General features: G+C 46.1%; 1 long non-coding RNA gene across 1 annotated transcript; it reads left to right on the top strand.

Annotated features, from left to right (window-relative positions):
• Positions 1 to 1234: 1234 nt before the first annotated feature.
• Positions 1235 to 17661, top strand: LOC142765014 (uncharacterized). Its single transcript, XR_012884017.1, has 3 exons — positions 1235 to 2713; positions 7922 to 8041; positions 8134 to 17661. It is a non-coding gene; the product is annotated as an uncharacterized LOC142765014 (long non-coding RNA).
• The last annotated feature ends 2164 nt before the right edge of the window (positions 17662 to 19825 follow it).

The following is a 19825-nucleotide window of genomic DNA, read 5'->3' as shown; positions in this document are numbered from 1 at the left end:
TAGCAGATGAGCACGTTTCTTCGATGCGTCCGTAATCTCGTTAGCCTCGAAGAAGAACTGTAGCCTCCCATACCAGGATCTCCAGGAGCTGGGGCTGCCGCTGAATTCGGGTAGCCGACCGAAGTCGGGCGTCGCCATGTTATTTCCTTGACGTCGGTGGAGTGCCGATGAGTCGATCCAGTCTTCCTCGTCGCCAACTGTTACGTCTGTACAGCCGCTTGTGACTGTAGACGATTTATTAAAGGACAGGAAACGTGAACAAGTTCAAAAGCGTAGCCCAGGCGTTGGAGTCACTCCTGGCCAGCGTTCGACGCCAGGCTCGCGCTCGTGCCACAGCGCCAGTGCCCCGCGCGCACTTCGTTAATGTCGTCTTCTAAGGCGACATGTCAATAACACCTAGAGAGGAATCTGGCGCTGCGACGATAGTTATAGCGTGATAACAAAACGACGACACGGAGACAAGAAGGAGGCGAAGGGCACGAGCGCTCGTGTTATTCTTCTCCTTCTTGTCTCTTGTGTCGTCGTTTTGTTATCGCGCTATAACTATCGTCATGCCAATGATGCCATACCAACTAGCCCAAGCTGCCACACTTCTGGCGCTGCGGTCGTGTACCCTCCATGGCATAGAGTTTCTCACAATAAATACCGAGAGGGGAATCTGGCGCTAGTGAGCTGCTGAATGCAAGCACTAGAATATAATGACTAGTGTGCCGTCCGCGGCCTTCTAAGTAGTACCCAAGAAGAATATAGCAGGTTTTTATATATCCTCCTTGGTAGTACCAGACCCCGGAAACTCTCCAAGTTCCCGTGATGGCCGTAGACGGCGAAAAAATCAATCACAGCGAGCTTTGTCATTTGCGCGTGTAGTGGAGCTACTATTTCCTTTCTTAGCGGTCGGATAAGTTAATGTGAATTTTTCTTGTTAGGGGCGCTCAACGCGGCTAAAATTTCTATTTTAGGATGTATCAAAACCATAGAGTTTCTCAAAATTAACTAGAGGGCACTCTGGCGCTGCGATCGTTCAGCGACCATGGGAATGAATGATGGGTAGACTAGGGTAGTAGCACGGAGGAAGGAAAGGTCTTCCTCCGTGGGTAGTAGCACCTTTCCTTCCTCCGTGGGTAGTAGTGTAGTACACACATTTGCCTAGTCTTCGTACTTGCGGGTGGCGAATCGTACTTGCGGCTTTGTTTATTGCTGTGTTTCGGTTTTCTTTTGAAAGAAAGAACAAACCCTTTTGAACTTAAGAACTTAAGGACTTGATTCAAAATAAAACGCTTAAAAGAATAAGATTGTGAAGCACAAACGGTGAACGTTTGCTAATTTATGTTTTCGTGAAAAAACAGCTTCAAGCCACACGAACACACACGGAGCCAAAAGCAGGCCAGAAGTACGAAAATTAGACAAATGTGTGTAGTACTATTAGAGTGTACTAGAACTTTTGAGTGGCGCGACCGAAACGCTTTCCCCTTGCTTTCTTCATCCCCAACTTGTGGCGAAAGCAGCGGCGGCGCTGCCATCGCCAAATCTTCCCACTTGGTTTACTCGGCTGGCTCGGCGGCATGGCCGGCATCTCGGTTTTAGTCGCGAAATGACGAAGAAGTTGCGTCTAAACCATTGTTACGCGCTAGGTTGCACAACTGGATATCCGCGTGTGCAACAAAGTCGGAAGTTATCACTTTTCAAGGCCCCGAAAGACGAAGAACGACGACTTCTTTGGGAGCGGAACCTCCATCGGCTTGACAATCCGCTTGACGCCGATTGTGCTGTGTGCGATTTACATTTCAAACCGCATTTCATTGTTAGAGACTACGTACACGTTATCAATGGTGTTCAAGTCCGAATTCCTAGGGGAACGCCGACACTTGCTTCTGATGCAGTCCCGACGATCTTGCCCAACCTGCCAGCATATTTGACGCTCAAAACTCCGGCTCCGCGGACCCAAACAAAGCGGCGTCATCAGTGTGTGCCGGCTAAGAATGACAACAGAAAACGGCGACGCATTAGCACTCCTACACAGCTCCTTGTGGATAGCAACGGTACAACTTCTGCAGATGGCGACGAAGCTGACGAGGCAAGCTCAAATCCCTCGTCTGACGCGGTTGTCACTCTCGGTGACCTTCGTGGTCTTGTCCTACCATCAAAGTCATGGACGGTGCACGAGTTTCCTGGATTTGCCGGCGTGTCGTACGTAGCGTGCTCACTGAATCCTAGCACTCGTGAACTTTGCATTCAACGAGACGTATACTTCACCTGTGCAGACAATGGAATCGTGCAATGTGAAGCATTCGTGCAAGAGAAACTAATCTGCAAGTCCAGTTTAGTAACTGTTCGAGAAGCCTCAGATGCTCTGCAGCTTGTTGCAAGCGTCCCACTCTGTTGTGGAGCAGCAGAAACTTCATTTTTGCCACCATGGGACCTTGCACTCGTGAACTTTGCATTCAACGAGACGTATACTTTACCTGTGCAGACAATGGAATCGTGCAATGTGAAGCATTCGTGCAAGAGAAACTAATCTGCAAGTCCAGTTTAGTAACTGTTCGAGAAGCCTCAGATGCTCTGCAGCTTGTTGCAAGTGTCCCACTCTGTTGTGGAGCAGCAGAAACTTCATTTTTGCCACCATCGGACCTTACCCACGGTCTACACGCGCATATGAAGTCAAGATGAGAAATCTTCTACAGTGTCAAAAGCGCACAGAAGCACCTAAAACTGAGTACGCTATAAATTGCTACAGTGACGTAAAAAGGATATCATTTTTCGTGCATATTTTCTTACACTCATAATTTTTTGACGGTACACCAAGAATAAAAACAATTTTTCCTAGAAGAGGCTTGTAAGCGAGAGAACGTGCTAATAATGACGCGAAATCTCAAAATAAATCTTTGATCTTGCATCTTTTTGTATTAAACCTGTGATGGTAAATTTAGCAGCATTAGGGATCTCGGTGCATAAGTCATCGATCTAAGCCAATTCATTGTTGCACTTCAGTGTCCCTTCAAACGATCTTTCGACCATAACATCTTTTTTTTTTTAAATGCATTTTGGAAAGACAACCTTAACTATGTCGTTCTGTTTGCTTTGCTTTATGTTATCTTTTGTATCCTGGCTCTATATTTTACGTTTTTTACAATTTACCTAATTGCAAATGTATTGTTTTATAAATATGTAAACCTTGCATTTTATGTTATCAATTATGATTAACATTAGTTACGACTCTGCTTTGCAGTGTTGTTCCGTTTTTTAAACTCTCAAAATCTTCCACTACTATGTTTCACCTAAGACATTCTTTTGCAGTATTACGTATTTGCACTTCTGTGGGTCCTACAACAATGAATCTATTCCCATATTTCAAAACCAAAGGGAGGTTTGGAAAAACTCTGCTGTTCTTCAAATAATATCTATAAAGCCTACTTTTTTGTTGTGTGTGCACGCAGCCACAAGCAATGAGCCTTTTATTTGAGTCCAGCTTTGGTGTTTTACGTGGAATGGACCAAGAGTTCTTCCTTTTGTGTGCACCATATTCCTTTTTTTGGGAGGGGGGCACTTCCGGTGTGTACCGGCCAGCTGGTTTCTCGTCTAAAATGTGTACACTTTAAAAATAAAAAAAAAGCGCTCGTTATATTGTACAATGTGCTATGCTGCTTCGGGCTGCAGTGCGGTCAGCAGCAACTTCAATAACAATAAAGTCAAATAACCTTTATTTGCGCGAAAAAGGGGAGGTATGTGAATAAGAAAAAAAAGAGGGAGATCATCTTCACACTAGGCGCGACAGAGAGGTACCAACACGTACGCGGAACACCTGCCAGCCATCCGCCCGGGTAGATTGGTCGACGCCAGCGCCACCGCATCATTCCACGCCGAAACGGCCGCTCCCAGGCAGCTGCTCGCGCCACTCAAAAGCTTCTAGTACACTCTACTACTATCACGGAGGAAGGAAAAAGGTGACTCCGTGACACGGAGGAAGGAAAGGTGCTCCGTGGCTACTATAGAGTACTACCCATCATTCCCATGCCCGTTGAAGTGCCGTGCGTTGCAGCTCCCATAGACACTAGCACCAGAGTTCCCTCTAGTTAGTATTGTGAGAAACTCTATGATCAAAACACCATTAAAAGAGTAGTTAATACGTAATTTTTGATAAAAACTTGAATACCATACTTTTGTTGTATTTTACTAATAATACAAAGATGTGATTGTTTTAGTTCAAGTATTAAGATTATCCTGATGCTCGAAAAGCAGCAGCCCATTGGCATCAATTGCGTTTCTGTCTGTTAATTTGCAACATCGCTCATCACAATCGGTCGCAGTGTGCGACCAATTGTGATGAGCAACAGCTCTCTCCAAGCCGCACTTCCATCCACCCTGAAAACCTGAATACATTGAAGTGAACTGCTTCAAATCCTGAATGATTCTTTCAGCCATGCCATTTTCTGCAGGATGGTACGGAGCGCAGCGTCGCTATACAACTCCTCGTTCTTTCGCCCAATCTTGCAAACACTGACTGAGAAACGCTAGCCCATTGTCTGATATTACTATTTTCGTATTCTTGAACATCTCCCGACTCAAAAGAGCGATCACACTATTTGCGTCTTCCCTTCCCGGCCGTGCAGCTACTATTTTTGTGCACTGGTCTATTCCCACTAGGAAAGACTGCGTTCTTCTTACTCCTCCAGCCTTCTTCTTGAGCTCTGCGAAATCCAGATGAATGACTTCAAATGGTACGTCGGAATGTTGCGGCAAAACCATCTCGTCTGTTCTCTGAAGATACTTGGCTTTGTGAACTTGGCATTGATGACAAGACTGAGCATACCGTTGAACGTCCTCTTTCATGTGTTTCCACTGGAAACGCTGACGAATCTTGTGATATGTCCTCCAAATGCCGTCATGTCCACCTGAGTGTGTGGAGTCGTGATAAAGCTCCAAAATTCGAGGCACCATTGTTTCTGGGACTGTGAACTGTCCGTTATGGAACTTAAGTTCTTCAGTTGCCTCCCACAACAATGTTGCATTAACATTTTTATAATCTGGAACTACCACAAGTCTTGAAAGTGCATCTGCGTCCTTGAGGTGTTCTCCAGGCCTGTGGTGGACCATGAAAGTAAACTGCTGGAGTTCACTCACCCACCTAGCAATTTTTCCTCGAGGCTCGGCGAGGTTAAGGATATACGTTAAGGCTTGGTGATCCGTGAAGAGCTTGAAGCTCCTGCCATCCAGGTAAGGTCTAAAATAGCGTACGGCCATTATTCCTCTTAGTCATTTCTGTGAGGCATTTGGTTTTGGTCGCATAATCTCTAATAAATGGCCAGAAATGCCCTTCAAGACCCAGAAATACCCGCAAAGAGTGCAAGTCATATGGCTTCTGCATTTTTGCGATTCGTTCGACTGATTCCTGTTTTGTTGTCTTGGTTTGGCCGTCAAATACTCTTCCAAGAAATACCACTTTTCTTTGGAAAAACCCACTCTTCTTGTCATTACTTTTGAGCTCGGCATCACAAAGTGCTTGAAGTACACTAGCCAGATGGTTTGAGTGCTCTTCCTCGTTGCGGGAGTATACTATTGTATCGTCAATGTAGAAGTTACAAAACTTCCCGATAAATGGTCGCAAGACGTCGTTCATCATTTTCTGGAACCAAGCGGGTGAGTTCTTCCATCCAAATGGAAGTCGGTTATACTCATAGATGTCAAAGGGCGTGATGAAGGCAGAATATTTCTTGCACTTTTCACAAATCGGAACTTGCCAAAATCCTTTACATAGGTCAATCCGCGAGAAAACTCTGCAGCCACCCGTGTCATCTATGATAGAGTCTATACGTGGCATAGGAAACGGAAAAAGCTTAGTCTGCTTATTAATTTGTCTGTAGTCCGTGCAGAGTCGAAGACTTCCATCTTCCTTTGGTGCAATGGTGATGGGTGAAGCGAACGTAGACGTGGATGGACGGATAATCTGCGCATCCAACATCTTTTGAATCTCGTTCTGAAGCCACACTTCCTTCTCTCGTGACATATTATAGGGCTTTTTTCTCACCACCATCGTATCACTGAGCTGGAATGGAACCTCAAACTTCGTAGTTGCTGTAGGATATCCTTTCAGATGGTGGTTTTGGGACGTTAAACCCCACTTATTAATCAGGATATCCTTTCAGGCACACCAATTCCGGGTAAAGCATCCTAACATCTTCACCTGACGATGGTTTCCGCGGAGTCCTTGAAGGCAAAACTGCAGCGTTGATAGCGCGGCGCTTTTCTTTTGTGGTAATTTCGCCTGTCCAGTAGATATTAAGGCGAAGTGCACTGATGACTGGACGTGAAAGCAGTAGTTCATACGGAACTCCGTCGAGTACCAGTGCTAGCGCAGTGACAGTGTTGCCGAGACACGATATAGTTATACAAGTCCATTTATCGTGGACATCTCGTCTTGCATCGTATCCGTGTACTTCTACTGGTCTTCCCTCTTTTACTTTCACCCTCTCAACAACATTTGCTTTTATAACCCTGACGCTTGCTCCGCTGTCAACTAATGCACTCCATTCCTTTCCATCCACAAAAACAGATATGTACAATAGACTTGTATGAGACAAATAAACAGCTTCTCTTGATGTCGTCGGGTGGAAGCCGAGACCCTCTCTATTTAGTTTTTTGTTACGTCATCTAGCTCTTCGCCATGGTCTGAGCCTCCCTGGGCGGTCAAAAAGGATACGGGTGTTGCAGTAGGTCTCCAGCTTGCAAGCGGGCGTCGTTCCTCAGCTCGTGTGGCCCCGGTATTTCTTGCAGCAGGTGTCATGGGTTGATGCTGGGTTCCTAAGTCCTGGAGGTAGAGGTCTCGCATTCCCTGCAGAAGTTCTTCGACCGTCTTGGGTCCTCATATTTGTATTTGCTTCTGGAGGTCCGGACTTAAGCCATAAATGATAAGCGGAACCACAGACATCTCAGGCAAAAATGAGTCCGCCAGCTGTAGCCAGCGCCTTTTCTCATAAAAATAGCTGAGTGCAGATCCAGACCTGTATTTGAAGGTGATTGCTTTGTCCCATAGCAACACCTTGTTCTCGCTGAGGGAGCTCGGAAAGCTTGCTTTCCACTCTATCCATAGTTTGTTGCTGTGAGCGTTGAGACGCCATTCGTCCCAACTCGTTGCTATGCCCGATAAGAATAGTCGCATGTTTTTCACTTTATCTTCGTCGCTGTGCCAGTAGTTTTCATTGCATGCATACTTGTAAAACGTGAGCCAGGACTCTGGACTACTAGACTCTCCGTCAAACATGTCTGGCTTCACGTGTTCGCGGCTCGGTCTGCTTAATCTTTCCGTCACGTTTACAAGCAAGCGCATTAAATCATTTTGCTGCCTATTTTGTTCTTGGTGCACTTCAAGAAACTTGTTGATCAGCTCGACGGAACTGTCAGGCGAAGCAGCAGTAGCAGGCTTCGCGTCGTTTCTTACTGGAGTCAGCATGAAATTCTCATAATCCTGAAGTTTCATGTTGATCCTCACCGTTCTTTTAGCAAGTAAATGGTCTGGAGTGAGCTTCATTCTAGTGCTTATATAGGAAACAAATGCGTCGGTGCTCACTGCTTCCGGAAGAGCTAGTTCCTCTTCATCTTGAGGCATTGCAGTCAAGATCCGGATGCCACCGAGTTGATTTGCTCCAATGGTGAAGTCCACCCATATCTTGAATGTCCGCACAGAAAGTATACGCGGCTGCACCAATTTTTAATAATGCACAGTACTAGGCTGGGGTGTCAGCCATCTTCTTTATTTCTGACCTCTTCTTCCTCCTCGTCTCCCTCCAACCCTGCCTCACGTCCACGTACACCTTTCTTATATGCAGTGTTCTCGTATGCGTTCTTCTTAGTCATGCATCACAAATCCGTTCATGCTTCTACCAGAGTATCCAGGACTGTTTTTTTCTTTCTTACAATCCAACCGCAGCCTCCAAGGAACTGCTCATATAAGTGTACGCTTGGATGCCTCATCACTCTGAACCTACCTCAAGTCAGCGGAGAAAGTGTCATCACTGAAAGCAAGCTTATGGGCCAAAATCCTCACAAGGTATTGTGAAACACACTTTATTTATTGAATATATTTTGTTCAATCATTTATGTCTTACCCTGCTCATGAGTCTGTTTTTTTTTTCTTCTCAGAAAACTGAACCAAAGAGAGACCATTGATTTCCAAGCTACCCACATCCAGTCCTAAGAAGCTCTACACTTGCCACAGTGACAACCCCACGTGCCACCAATATGCCAGGCGGACAAATGAAAGCCTTATACTGAAAAGCAGTAATAGCGTACGGTATGTTCAAGTTGTATGAAATTTGGTGCACGGATTGTTGTTTCTTATTTATGAATTACTCAGTTTACAGGAAATGTTTCAAAATTTTTGGACAGTGCTTGCCATGGGGTTCACATACTGTACTTCACTCTACGTGTCAAACTTTGCATAGAGTATCACGTATTGTCATAATGCAGAAACAGCAGCAGTCGAATACAGGAAACTCACTTTAATTGTACCAGAACACTGGCAAACTGATCGGAAGAGAACCTCGTCTTCTTCTCTTTCTGCGCGTGTTCTTCGTTGTTCTCTTGGTGCTGCATATTCAATGTGGCATTTGCCCCCCTCCAGAGAGCAGCATCCCGATGCTCTTCTACAAAAGACGGTGTAGTAGATGTATGGTGTAAATCAGTCCGAAAAGTAGGGCTTCATTCGCACAACGTGCACAATTTTTGGTTTTTGCTGGCAAGTTGTCGAGGGGCTGTCAGGAACGACCACGTAATTAACGTCGCTCAGGCATTGTAAAACTGTGTATGGGCCAAAATACTTCTTCAGCAATTTTTTAGACAGTCCCCGGCGGCAGATAGGACTCCATACCCAGACTTTGCCGCCGGCCCGATAGACGACATGTCTGTGTCACAGATTATAACGTTGGGCGTCGTAATTTTGCTGCTGGGTGATTCGGACGCGCGCAAGCTGCCTCGCTTCTTCTGCTCGTTGGGTAAAAGATACAGCGTCCAAATCGATGTCATTGCAGTCATACAGTAACATGGCGTCAAGCATCGTCGTCACTTCATGGCCATGAAGGAGACTGAACGGCGTTCTTCGTGTAGTTTCTTGCTGCGCTGTATTATAGGCGAACGTGATGTACGGTAGAATGTACTCCCAGTTCTTGTGATCCACGTCAACGTACATACTCAACATGTCGGCAACAGTCTTGTTGAGGTGTTCTGTTAAGCCGTTGGTTTGTGGATGATAGGAAGTGGTTTTCCGATGGGTTGTTCTACTGAGCTTAAGCACTGTCTTCAGGAGCGCGGCCGTGAAAGCGGCACCTCGATCCGTTATTATGATTGTCGGAGCACCGTGCCTCAGGAGGATATTTTCTACGAAGAATCGTGCGGTTTCAACGGCGGTGCCACTTGACAAAGCCTTTGTTCCCGCGTAGCGCGTGAGATAATCAGTGGCGACTATTACCCACTTTTTGCCAGCATGGGAAGTCGGATATGGTCCAAGGAGATCCATTCCAATTTGGGCAAAAGGTACCGTGGGCACTTGAATTGGTTGTAATAGTCCAGCTGGTTTTAACAGTGGCGATTTTCGTCGTTGGCAATCGAGGCACGTGCGCACGTAATGTTTCACAATAGCTGGAAGTCTTGACCAGTAGTATTTCTGTTGGATTCTGGCCAATGTGCGTGTGTATCCGAGATGACCAGAAATTGGCTCGTCGTGGCAAGCACAAAGTATCTCCTCGCGGAGTGACGTCGAAACGACAAGTAGATGGGTGCTTCCTCTGAGAGAAAAGTTCTTATAGAGAACACCACTACGTAAGCAGAATGACGGCAGGCTCCTTGCAAATCTTCTAAGGACGGATGTTGTCCGGCCATTCAAAAATTCAATAAGGGGAAGCAACTCACTGTCTTCTTTCTGCTAGCACGAAATCGTAGTGGTGTCGACGATTCCTACAAACGCCATGCTGTCTTATGTGTCATCATCGCGCTTTATCGGTGACCTTGATAAGCAATCGGCGTCAGCGTGCTACCGTCCGGACTTATACACGACCGTCATATCAAACTCTTGAAGGCGTAAGCTCCACCGTGCAAGCCGACCAGATGGGTCTTTCAAGTTCGTCAGCCAGCAGAGGGAATGATGGTCGCTGACTACGTGGAAGGAACGACCATAGAGGTACGGACGAAACTTCATAACCCCCATACGACAGCAAGACACTCTTTTTCCGTTGTGGAGTAGTTGGATTCGGCGCGGGAAAGCGTCCTACTAGCATATGCGATCACACGCTCGGCTGAGTCTTGCCACTGGACGAGTACAGCGCCTAAACCCACGTTGCTGGCATCTGTGCGGACCATGGTAGGAGCATCCTCATCAAAGTGAGCAAGCACAGGCGGAGTCTGCAGGCGTTGTCGGAGATCGTCAAATGCCACCTGTTGATCGTCGCCCCATGTGAACAAACGTCTTCTCTTGTGAGTCGTGTTAACGGCGAGGCTATGTGGCAGAAATTGGCAATAAACCTTCGGTGGTATGTGCATAGGCCAAGGAAACGCCTGACTGCTTTCTTGTCTTTTGGTACCGGAAATTTTCTGACGGCCGCAATCTTATCGGGATCAGGTCGAACACCTTCATGGCTCACCACATGGCCTAAAAATTGAAGCTCTTTGAAACCGAAATGTCACTTCTCGGGTTTCAGTGTCAGGCCGGCAGACCTTATGGCCCTGAATACAGATAGCAGCCTGCTCAGGTGTTCCTCAAATGTTTTTGAAAAAACAATGTCGTTGTCCAGATAGACCAGACATGTCTGCCACTTAAGGCCTTACAGAATGGTATCCATCAGTCTCTGAAATGTTGCGGGGGCTGAGCACAATCCGAATGGCAAGACTTTAAATTCATAAAGCCCGTCAGGCGTTACAAAAGCTGTTTTTTCTCTATCTCGCTCGTCGACCTCAATTTGCCAATACCCACTTTTGAGGTCCATTGACGAAAAGTAGCGTGCATACCTCAGCCTGTCGAGTGAATCATCGATGCGCAGTAATGGGTATACGTCTTTCTTTGTCACACGGTTCAGCTTGCGGTAGTCGACACAAAATTGCAAGCTTCCGTCTTTCTTTTTAACCAGCACTACTGGCGATGCCCAAGGACTTCTTGATGGCTGGATGACGTCATCATCGAGCATTTTCTTCCCTTGTTCCTGGATTGCTTCACACTCTTTCGTTGCTACGCAGTATGGGTTCTGTCGTATTGGCCTTGCCGTCTCCTCCGTTATTATCCGATGCTTCGTCAGTGGCGTTTGACTGACCCTCGAGGTCAATGCAAAACAGTCTTTGAACTGGTGAAGAAGATCTACTAGACGCTGTCTCTGCGCTGGTGACAAATCCGTGCTTACCTCAATAGGTGGTGGGGCTGACGTGGCTTGCGGCTCGTCCTGTTGTACTACCCAGCACTCGCGGATTTCGGTGATCTTGTCGAAGTAGGCAACTGTAGTGCCTTGTGTAATGTGTCGTCGCTCGTTGGTAAAATTCGTCGACAGAACCTCTGCTTCACCGCACACAACATTGACGATACTTCTGGCAATTGCAACACCGCGAGAGAGTAGAAGCGTCAATACTTGGTCAGCGATTCCTTCTCCAGTATTCTGCTCGCTGCACGTGACTGAAACAAGGCGACACGATAACGGAGGTACGGTCACATCGTCAATGACTCGCAGGGATTTTCGGTGTAGCGCTGCGCTTTGATCCGCTGAAAAAGTCAGTACACCGTCTGGAATATTGATGATGGCACCATATTCACGCAAGAAATCCATCCCCAAGATTGCCTGTTTGCAACACTCAGAAAGAATAACAAAAGTTGCGACAAAGCATGCATCCCCTATTTTCATTCTTGTGGTGCACTTTCCGATAGGTGTGAGTAGCTGCCCTCCAGCTCCTCTAATCTGCGGTCCTGTCCATTCCATTCTAACCTTCCTGAGCGTGTCTGCCAGACTGTCACTCATTATTGAGAAGGCTGCGCCAGTGTCGACCAATGCCATGACGTCATGTCCGTGAATCGTAATTGCAACTTCGGCAGTAACAACCCCATCTTTCGTCGATTCATTGAAAATGTGTCTCTCTTCGTTCGGCAGTATTGGGAGATTTTCAGCACTTCGACGATTCGCAACCTTCCCCCCCTGAGGTCGCTGCTTTTAGTTTCCCCGGCGTGGACTAGGAGATCTCCCTCTTGGCATGTCAGTGGTGCTCCGTCTAGAAGATGGAGAATAACGCCCAGGAGAGGGTGAGCGTGACCGAAACCCAGGAGGACCGTCCCGCGGGGTCATGACACTCGTGTCGACGTCACGTGTTCTGTTGAAACGGCACCGAGGAACAGTGGAATTAAACCCTTGGTACCTTGCGGCGCGATACGGGCAATACCGAACAATGTGGCCTGCTTCCCCACAGTGAAAGCACAGGGGCCTATGATCAGGGGTACGCCAGATGTCAGTTTTGCGAAGTGGTGGCCGGCTCGGCGTCGAAGTTTCTCTGTTGTACCAAGGCGCTGTCGGCGGATGTTGCTGGTGGTACTGATGTGGTGTCGGCACGTTCGCTGGCTGTCGGCGAACTACGTCTGCATAGCTTGCCCTGGGAGCGCTCGTGTTCGGCTCAGGAAGCAAGAGCGCTTGCCTGATCTCCTGGCGTACAACTTCCGTTGCTGAGGCGATCGCGCAGTCATTCGGTTTGGCGACGAGCTTCTTGACCTCTTCTTGTACGATTTCTCGTATTAGTTGGCGCAAAGAACCTTCGTCGGGTGTTGTTGCTGTGGTCCTGGCTGCCACGCTGATCGGTGCACTGTGGGTTGGGCGGTCATACTGGCGATAACGTAGATGCAGTGCGCGTTCGATAGATGTCGCCTCCTTGGAGAATTCATCCACACTTGTAGGCGGGTTTCGTACGAGACCAGCGAAGAGCTGCTCCTTAACATGAGGTGGCTAACCTTTTTGGCTTCGGGCATATTAGGATCTGCTCGACGAAATAGCCGCGCCATGTCCTCAACAAACATCGGAACAGATTCATTTGGTTTCTGAATCCGTGACTCGAGGAGACGCTGTGCGATTTCTCGTCTTTCAGTGCTCACGAACGTGTCGAGGAACTTCTGCCGTAACTCATCCCAAGACGACCACACGCAATTCGTGAACCATGTTCGGGCTCCGTCTTGAAGAGGAAAATAAACGTAGCCCAATTTCTGTGTGGTGTTCCACCCGTTAACATTCACTATGTGCTCGAATTCCTCGAGCCAGTCATGTGCGTCTTCATATGCGTTTCCGTGGAAGTCAACCGGAAGTCGAGGGTTCAAAACAGTCACCTGTGTCGTGCTTCGGCTGGACATGTTGGGGCCAGTGCTTCTAGGTGCCGTCATGCTTTCTGGCACAGTTACGCTTTCCGGCAATGGACCAAACTCCGGGCTGAGGCCTAACAGGCGCCGGCTGCTGCGGTGAACGAGGGTGTCGATGCGCGGAAGTCTTTCTGGACTAGATGCGGGGCTGTTGTCAGGCGTCCCGAACATGTACCCAGCGCCTCCGCCAGTGTCACAATGCAGAAACAGCAGCAGTCGAATACAGGAAACTCACTTTAATTGTACCAGAACACTGGCAAACTGATCGGAAGAAAACCTCGTCTTCTTCTCTCTCTGCGTGTGTTCTTCGTTGTTCTCTTGATGCTGCATATTCAATGTGGCAATATAACTAGGTAAAAAATGGGCTTGTAGTAGTGCATATTTAGCAGCACTTCTTTTTCACATTGTGTATATATTGCTGTGAATGTAAAGACTGTTGCAAGGCAGTGGTAGGTACAGCTATAGTAGTGTTGAAACAGTTACTGATACCGCGTGCATGTTGGTAGTGACACTATCAAAGTACTAAAAAGAAACTGTGCAAGTTAAGTACTCGTGTTTTCATTTTAAGCAAGACATGTCCTGCAGAGGTAGCAATCGCGGAGCGGAACCATGAGAGTAAAATACCTAAAAGAATAGGGAAGAATAAAAATAGTTGGATCACATTCGACAAGTATTCTCAAATCATGAATGATAATCTGTCACTAACCCTCAAGAGGAAGGTATATAACAGCTTCGTCTTGCCCATACTTATCTACAGAGCAGAAACTTGGAGGCTTACTAATAGGGTTCAGCTTAAATTGAGGACAACGCAGCGAGCGATAGAAAGAAAAATGATAGGTGTAACCTTAAGACACAAGAAGAGAGCAGAGTGGGTCAGGGAACAAATCGGTGTTAAGGATATCATAGTTTAAATCAAGAAGAAGAAATGGACATAAGCTGGGCATGTAGTATGCAGGCAGAATAGCCGCTGGTCATTAGGGGTAACTGACTGGATTCACAAAGAAGGAAAACGCATGAAGTGAAGACAGAAGGTTAGGTGGGCCGATGATATTAAAAAGTTGGTACGTATAACGTGGCAGCAGAAAGCACAGGACAAAGTTCATTGGCCGATCATGGGAGAGGCCTTTGTCCTGCAGTGGGTGTAATAAGGCTGATGATACGCCAAAAACATGCACCTACTTGCACGCAAGCAGTGAGCCTTAGTGTTTAAACGTATGTCAATATTTATGCTTCGAAACATGTTTGTTTACATGACAGAGTTAATGCAATCAAAACTAGAAGTAATCAGTCATTTGCATTCACTTGCATTTATTCCACTGTGACTCCATGACAATCATTCCTAGCTTGCCCAAGGGCTCCAGTTCAGCATCCAAAATCTCATATGCTGGTGTTCAGTTGTTTTCCTCCTTTAGTTATTTAGTTTGGTGTGTTTTCGTAAAATGTTGTGATCACTCTGGACATTCTTGTGCAAGCAGCAACGAAAACAAGGGGCTCCCAGCTTGAATCAGCTATTGTGGATACCAATGTGTTCTAATTGTCGAGAGATTTCCCCAATAGAAATACACAGGGCTGCGCGCTTTTATTTAACTGAGTTCAAATAACGACCTTTTACTGTAATATTAATTGTTCTATATAAAATACCTGATGCAAGACAAGGCTTTTTTAAAGGTATGTTAATTTTTAACACAACAATGACTGAGTGCACTCAGTAGGTATAATCACAGTCGGCCAGTGTATGTACATGTTGGTAATTCGAATGTCTACTAGCAGCTATTTCTTTGACATTGCTGTGAAATATGTAGCCAAAAGGACTAGTTTTGTATGGTACCCATGTTAAGAGTGAGGCAGACAGTTAAAAAGTAGTGAAGAATAAAAACGTGAATTCAGCATCTGCCCATTGTCTATCGTTTCAGCGACGTCTTTCATGACTAGGCACCATTAGCACAAAGGAAACTCATTTATTCATCTGTAAATGCAAATCATAAAAACTTTGAAATCAGTCATTGAAAAAGTAAGGGCAATTTGGTTTCAGGAAAGTAAATATTCATTGGCAAAAATTTTAATTTGTGTGCTTAATTTAGTAAAAAACTACTTCACTTTTCTACAGAATCACTGCTAACTTCTTAGTGCTTCTCGTACTGTCGCAGTAGTTTCTTTAGTCGATCTGAATAAAATATCGCTGCTTGGTAATTGAACCTGCTGCGAACGGTGATCTTGAATTTCTCACTGTCTTCAAATCGTACCCCGAACTACTGTTTCGAGTGAAAGAAGAAGAAATAATCACATGGTGCTGGCACAGGACAGCAGGGCGAGCAATTAGTGTTCCCTACCAAAATATTTGATCTTCCCATTCGTTCTTGTTGTGGTGCAGGGATGCATGTTGTCATGTATGAGGCCGATACCGGATGAGAATTAGTGACATCATCAATGTTTATCGTACTTATTACTGTGATGAGTGTTACATAGTATATGTCAGCTATACGTGTGCCCCACATCTTATGAAATTAAGCTCTAAAAATTTCCTTTTTGACTTGGAAAATGATAGCCGCCATTTTCTAACTGGAGTAAGCTAACTGCTTGATTTTTTTTTTTTCGTTTTTGTGAAGAGAAGTGGTGGCACCACTGTGTTGTTTCTGCAATTGCATAAACTATGAAGCGTCGTCACCTGTGCAACAGTGTGCGAAAACACATCATCCCTGTTTTATCAGTAGCAGTCCAAGAACGCTGATCCACTTGATGTCCTATATCGTTTAAGTTGGTCGGTAAGCATTTTTGGAACCTAACTTTGCGATATCTGGGCATATCGGCCACAATTGTGCAAACTGTAGCGAGGCCAACAAGGGGAACTTTGCCTTACAGACCAGTGACTTTTAGTCCTCTATCTATTGCAATATCCTGTCCTCTTTAACAGTTAGGTTGGTCTGGATGCTTAGCGTGGTGCTCCATTCTTTTTCGTACGCATTTGTGCAGCCATTACAGAAGTCTCAACACCGTGTTCTGACACTTGTCTCACTCCTCACAGTTGGTCTATGAACTGCGCACAACTCCTCGTAAATTCGAAAAGCTAGTGATTCTTTTGCATGCAAAAATGTAAATACAGTGTGCACCCCACAACAGGCAGGAGCAACAATATTCGCCAACATTGGTGTTTGCGTTCTCCGTCAAGCAGATGACTCCTAAGCCAGAACAATCACTTCAGTACTTTCCCTGAGAAGCAGCAGATTGTGCTGTGCACATAACTCTTCAGTCTGACGTGCAAATACTTAAAGATTAGGAAATGGCCCCTACTTTGTGAATAAACATCGTAGAAAATTGCATTATGCAGATTTGACTACAATGATTATTCATTGCCTATTTCTTTTAACTTTGCTACCGTGACTTCCAGTACTTCTCAGCTGTCTAGTGTTCCATATGTCCCTATTGTATATGTATATGTCATGTGTAGTGTATTGCGAGTGCTATCCACTGGTGCATAGTTTATTTTTTACAAATGAGTGCTTTTGGGAGCATCAACAGGCATCCTGTATCTTGTGTGTCAGATGATCTAGAGAAAACGAGCAAGGGTAGCCAATTCTCTTAACTTGTCATCTGTGACAACTTTCGCAAGAATGTTGACTTGCTGGAATGTTTGACTCAGGCTTTCATTATTCGCCAAGTGTTGCTCCATTAAAGTGCCTGTCACTGCAACCACTTTACCTATTTTGAAACGTAAACCAAGTTTCCTTTTCAACATGATCCTGTAAATGGTGTTTATCCAGGATTCACTTGCTTACCACAACTGGAAGTTGATCTAGTTAGTGTAAAAAGACCGGATGCGCAGTTAAAAACACAGATTCTAAACACAATATCGAGAACAATGCAGGGATACCTAGCACAACAGCGTGGGGTCATTTCTATTTATTCAACGCGATGTGCTTCTCGCCAATGCGTTGTCAAATATCATATTGCGGCTCAGGCTAATCGTACTGACACTGCACTATTTGAGAGCATGTGTGGTGAGAAAGCCAATGGGCAGCACAGTAGCAAGTACTGTGCAAAAGGTGTCCAGTGTAAATATCGTTGTGTGACTGAACGAGTCAAGTAACAAGGTTGCACAATTTCAGCAGGTAATATTATTGAACAGATGGCTATCACTTTTTTTTTTCATGTATTGTTAAACTTATCACACCTGTTTTCCCGCATTCCACACCACACATTGTATCGTGTAACACTGTGGTGAAATAAATTTCAAACTCTGTGAGAGACAGTGTTCCTTGTTTACATGTATACTGCTGCATTCACGATTGTCAATAAACAATGTAAGCTTACTTGATTGGCGTGTTTTCTTTTTTTTTTTTTTTTTTTTTTTGCCAGTTGAGGCCTCTAGGCTACCTGGCGGCATAGCGGAAATATAGTAACGGCAAGGTTCCATTTGGCGTTGCATAAATGGTTGCCAGACTGGAAGGGTTGTTGTTGCCAGACTGCTGCTAAATTTGGCAGAATTTTTTTGTAGTTGTGGCTTCTCCGCAAGAGTTTGGTGCTATCCGCGGTGCACTTCTTGGCTGAAAATTTTTCTCCTGTAGTTGTGGCTTCTCCGTCAGACAGACAGTCGGGAACAGCACAGAAGCGGCCGCCGACATCCGAGTGATGGGGAATTCGCAAGGACCTCGGCTTAATTATGGTGACCCATAATGCAGTAAGTCGTCACGTACAATCGCCCCGGCAAAAAAAAAAAAAAAGAAAACGAGCAGACCCACACCTCAGGTACAATGTTTGCAGGAAACAGCTAGCTGTCCCAGCTCCGCGGGACACTCACAATGCTGGGTAGGCAGAGGCAAGGCTCCTTTTTTTTTTTTTTTCCTCTCGAGACGTACTTGGTCGTTGCACGTCTCAACGTGAAAGACCTTTTCCTTCGATTAATGGAGGTGATCGCTCGCCGATATCCTGTGCTCGACTTTTGCTAGGCTCGGTTCCTTCCGTTAATTAAAACGGAATTGAAACGGCATCTTAATTGCACGGCGGCACCGCGCTCGACTTTTGCTAGGCGCGGTATATTCCGTAAAGAAAACGAATTCTTTAATGTGCGGTTCATTCCGTTAATTAAAACGGAATTAAAACGGCCTCTTAATTGCGCAGCAGCGCCGCGCTCGACTTCTGCTAGGCTCGGTCCATTCCGTTAATTAAAACGGCCAGCGTCGCTCATGCACTCGCGAAATTCACCGCGGATAGCACCAAACTCTTATGGAGAAGCCACAACTACAGGAGAAAAGTTTTCAGCCAATAAGTGCACCGCGGATAGCATCAAACTCTTACGGAGAAGCCACAACTACAGGAGAAAAGTTTTCAGCCAAGAAGTGCACCGCGGATAGCATCAAACTCTTACGAAAAAGCCACAACTACAAAAGAAAATTTTTTTGCCAAATTTAGCGGCAGTCTGGCAACAACCACCCCAAAGTCTGGCAACAGATTTATGCAACGCCAAATGGAACCTTGCCGAAGTCATGACCTACTACACTCCTGACCTGTTCAGATAGCGGGGTTCCTATGGGAGCGCGTGTCCCCGCTCTCGTTCAATCGCTCGCCGTAGGTGGCGCTACCTATAACCTGTTCGTCTGCTACTTTACGGCTGTTTGGACGGCGCTAGAGTAAGAACGGCTGCATTCCGTGATGAACAGCCGGCATATATGTGACTATTTTTTCACTTAGATGACTGGTCAAGTAAGCTGTTCAGTGTGACGAAAAATTTATTGCACACTGGTGGACAAATGCGAGAATCCGTAGACTTACATAGTGTAGGACAGCATATGTGATGTTGCGTCCATTTAATTGCAAAGAATTTGTGAATGACTTTTGAAATATTTGTTTCAAAATTATTTTTCATTAGTGCATAATAATTACGCAATATGAGTGCTCTGTTGGCCGAAATATGACCACGAACACTCAAGCTGACGTCAGCGAACAGGTGCTGACTAGCGCCACAGTGCTCCTAAGTTACGGCCCTAGCGGCAGAAGGTATGAACTAGAACGTGGGCGCTGGAAGAGGTGCTCTCTGGGCAGGTCAGGAGTGTAGTAGGTCATGGCCGAAGTTCCTGCGGCCGCCGACGTACGAGAGAAGTGGTTGGCCGCTATTCGGCGCGACGGCTGGTCGCCAAATGCAATGTCCTGTTAAGGTTGGTGCACACCAGCGACTAGCCGCGGTCGCGCGACCATTTGCGACTGGCGACCACACTGCGAGCGACGTTCACACCGGCAAAGCTTCATGCGAGCGACCGGAAGTCGCAAACCCGGAGAGTCACGTACAGATCTCGTTATCAACGAGAACTTGGGCGACCGGCGACGATCAGCTGATCAGATACGGAGCCCGCTGAGCGCGATGCATTTGTTTTTGACGGCTGTGTTTGCGTAGCGTTCTCCCGGCAGCATCATAGACTTCGAGCCGAGTGATGAAGAAGAGGTTGTGGCGGTGCTGGTGTGCTCAGCCAACGTGTCAGC

This window comes from Rhipicephalus microplus, chromosome 1 (genome assembly GCF_043290135.1).
Source record: "Rhipicephalus microplus isolate Deutch F79 chromosome 1, USDA_Rmic, whole genome shotgun sequence".
In the NCBI taxonomy this organism is placed as follows: Eukaryota; Metazoa; Arthropoda; class Arachnida; order Ixodida; family Ixodidae; genus Rhipicephalus; species Rhipicephalus microplus.
Note: the sequence above shows the minus strand (reverse complement) of the source record. Positions and strands in the feature narration are given on the sequence as shown.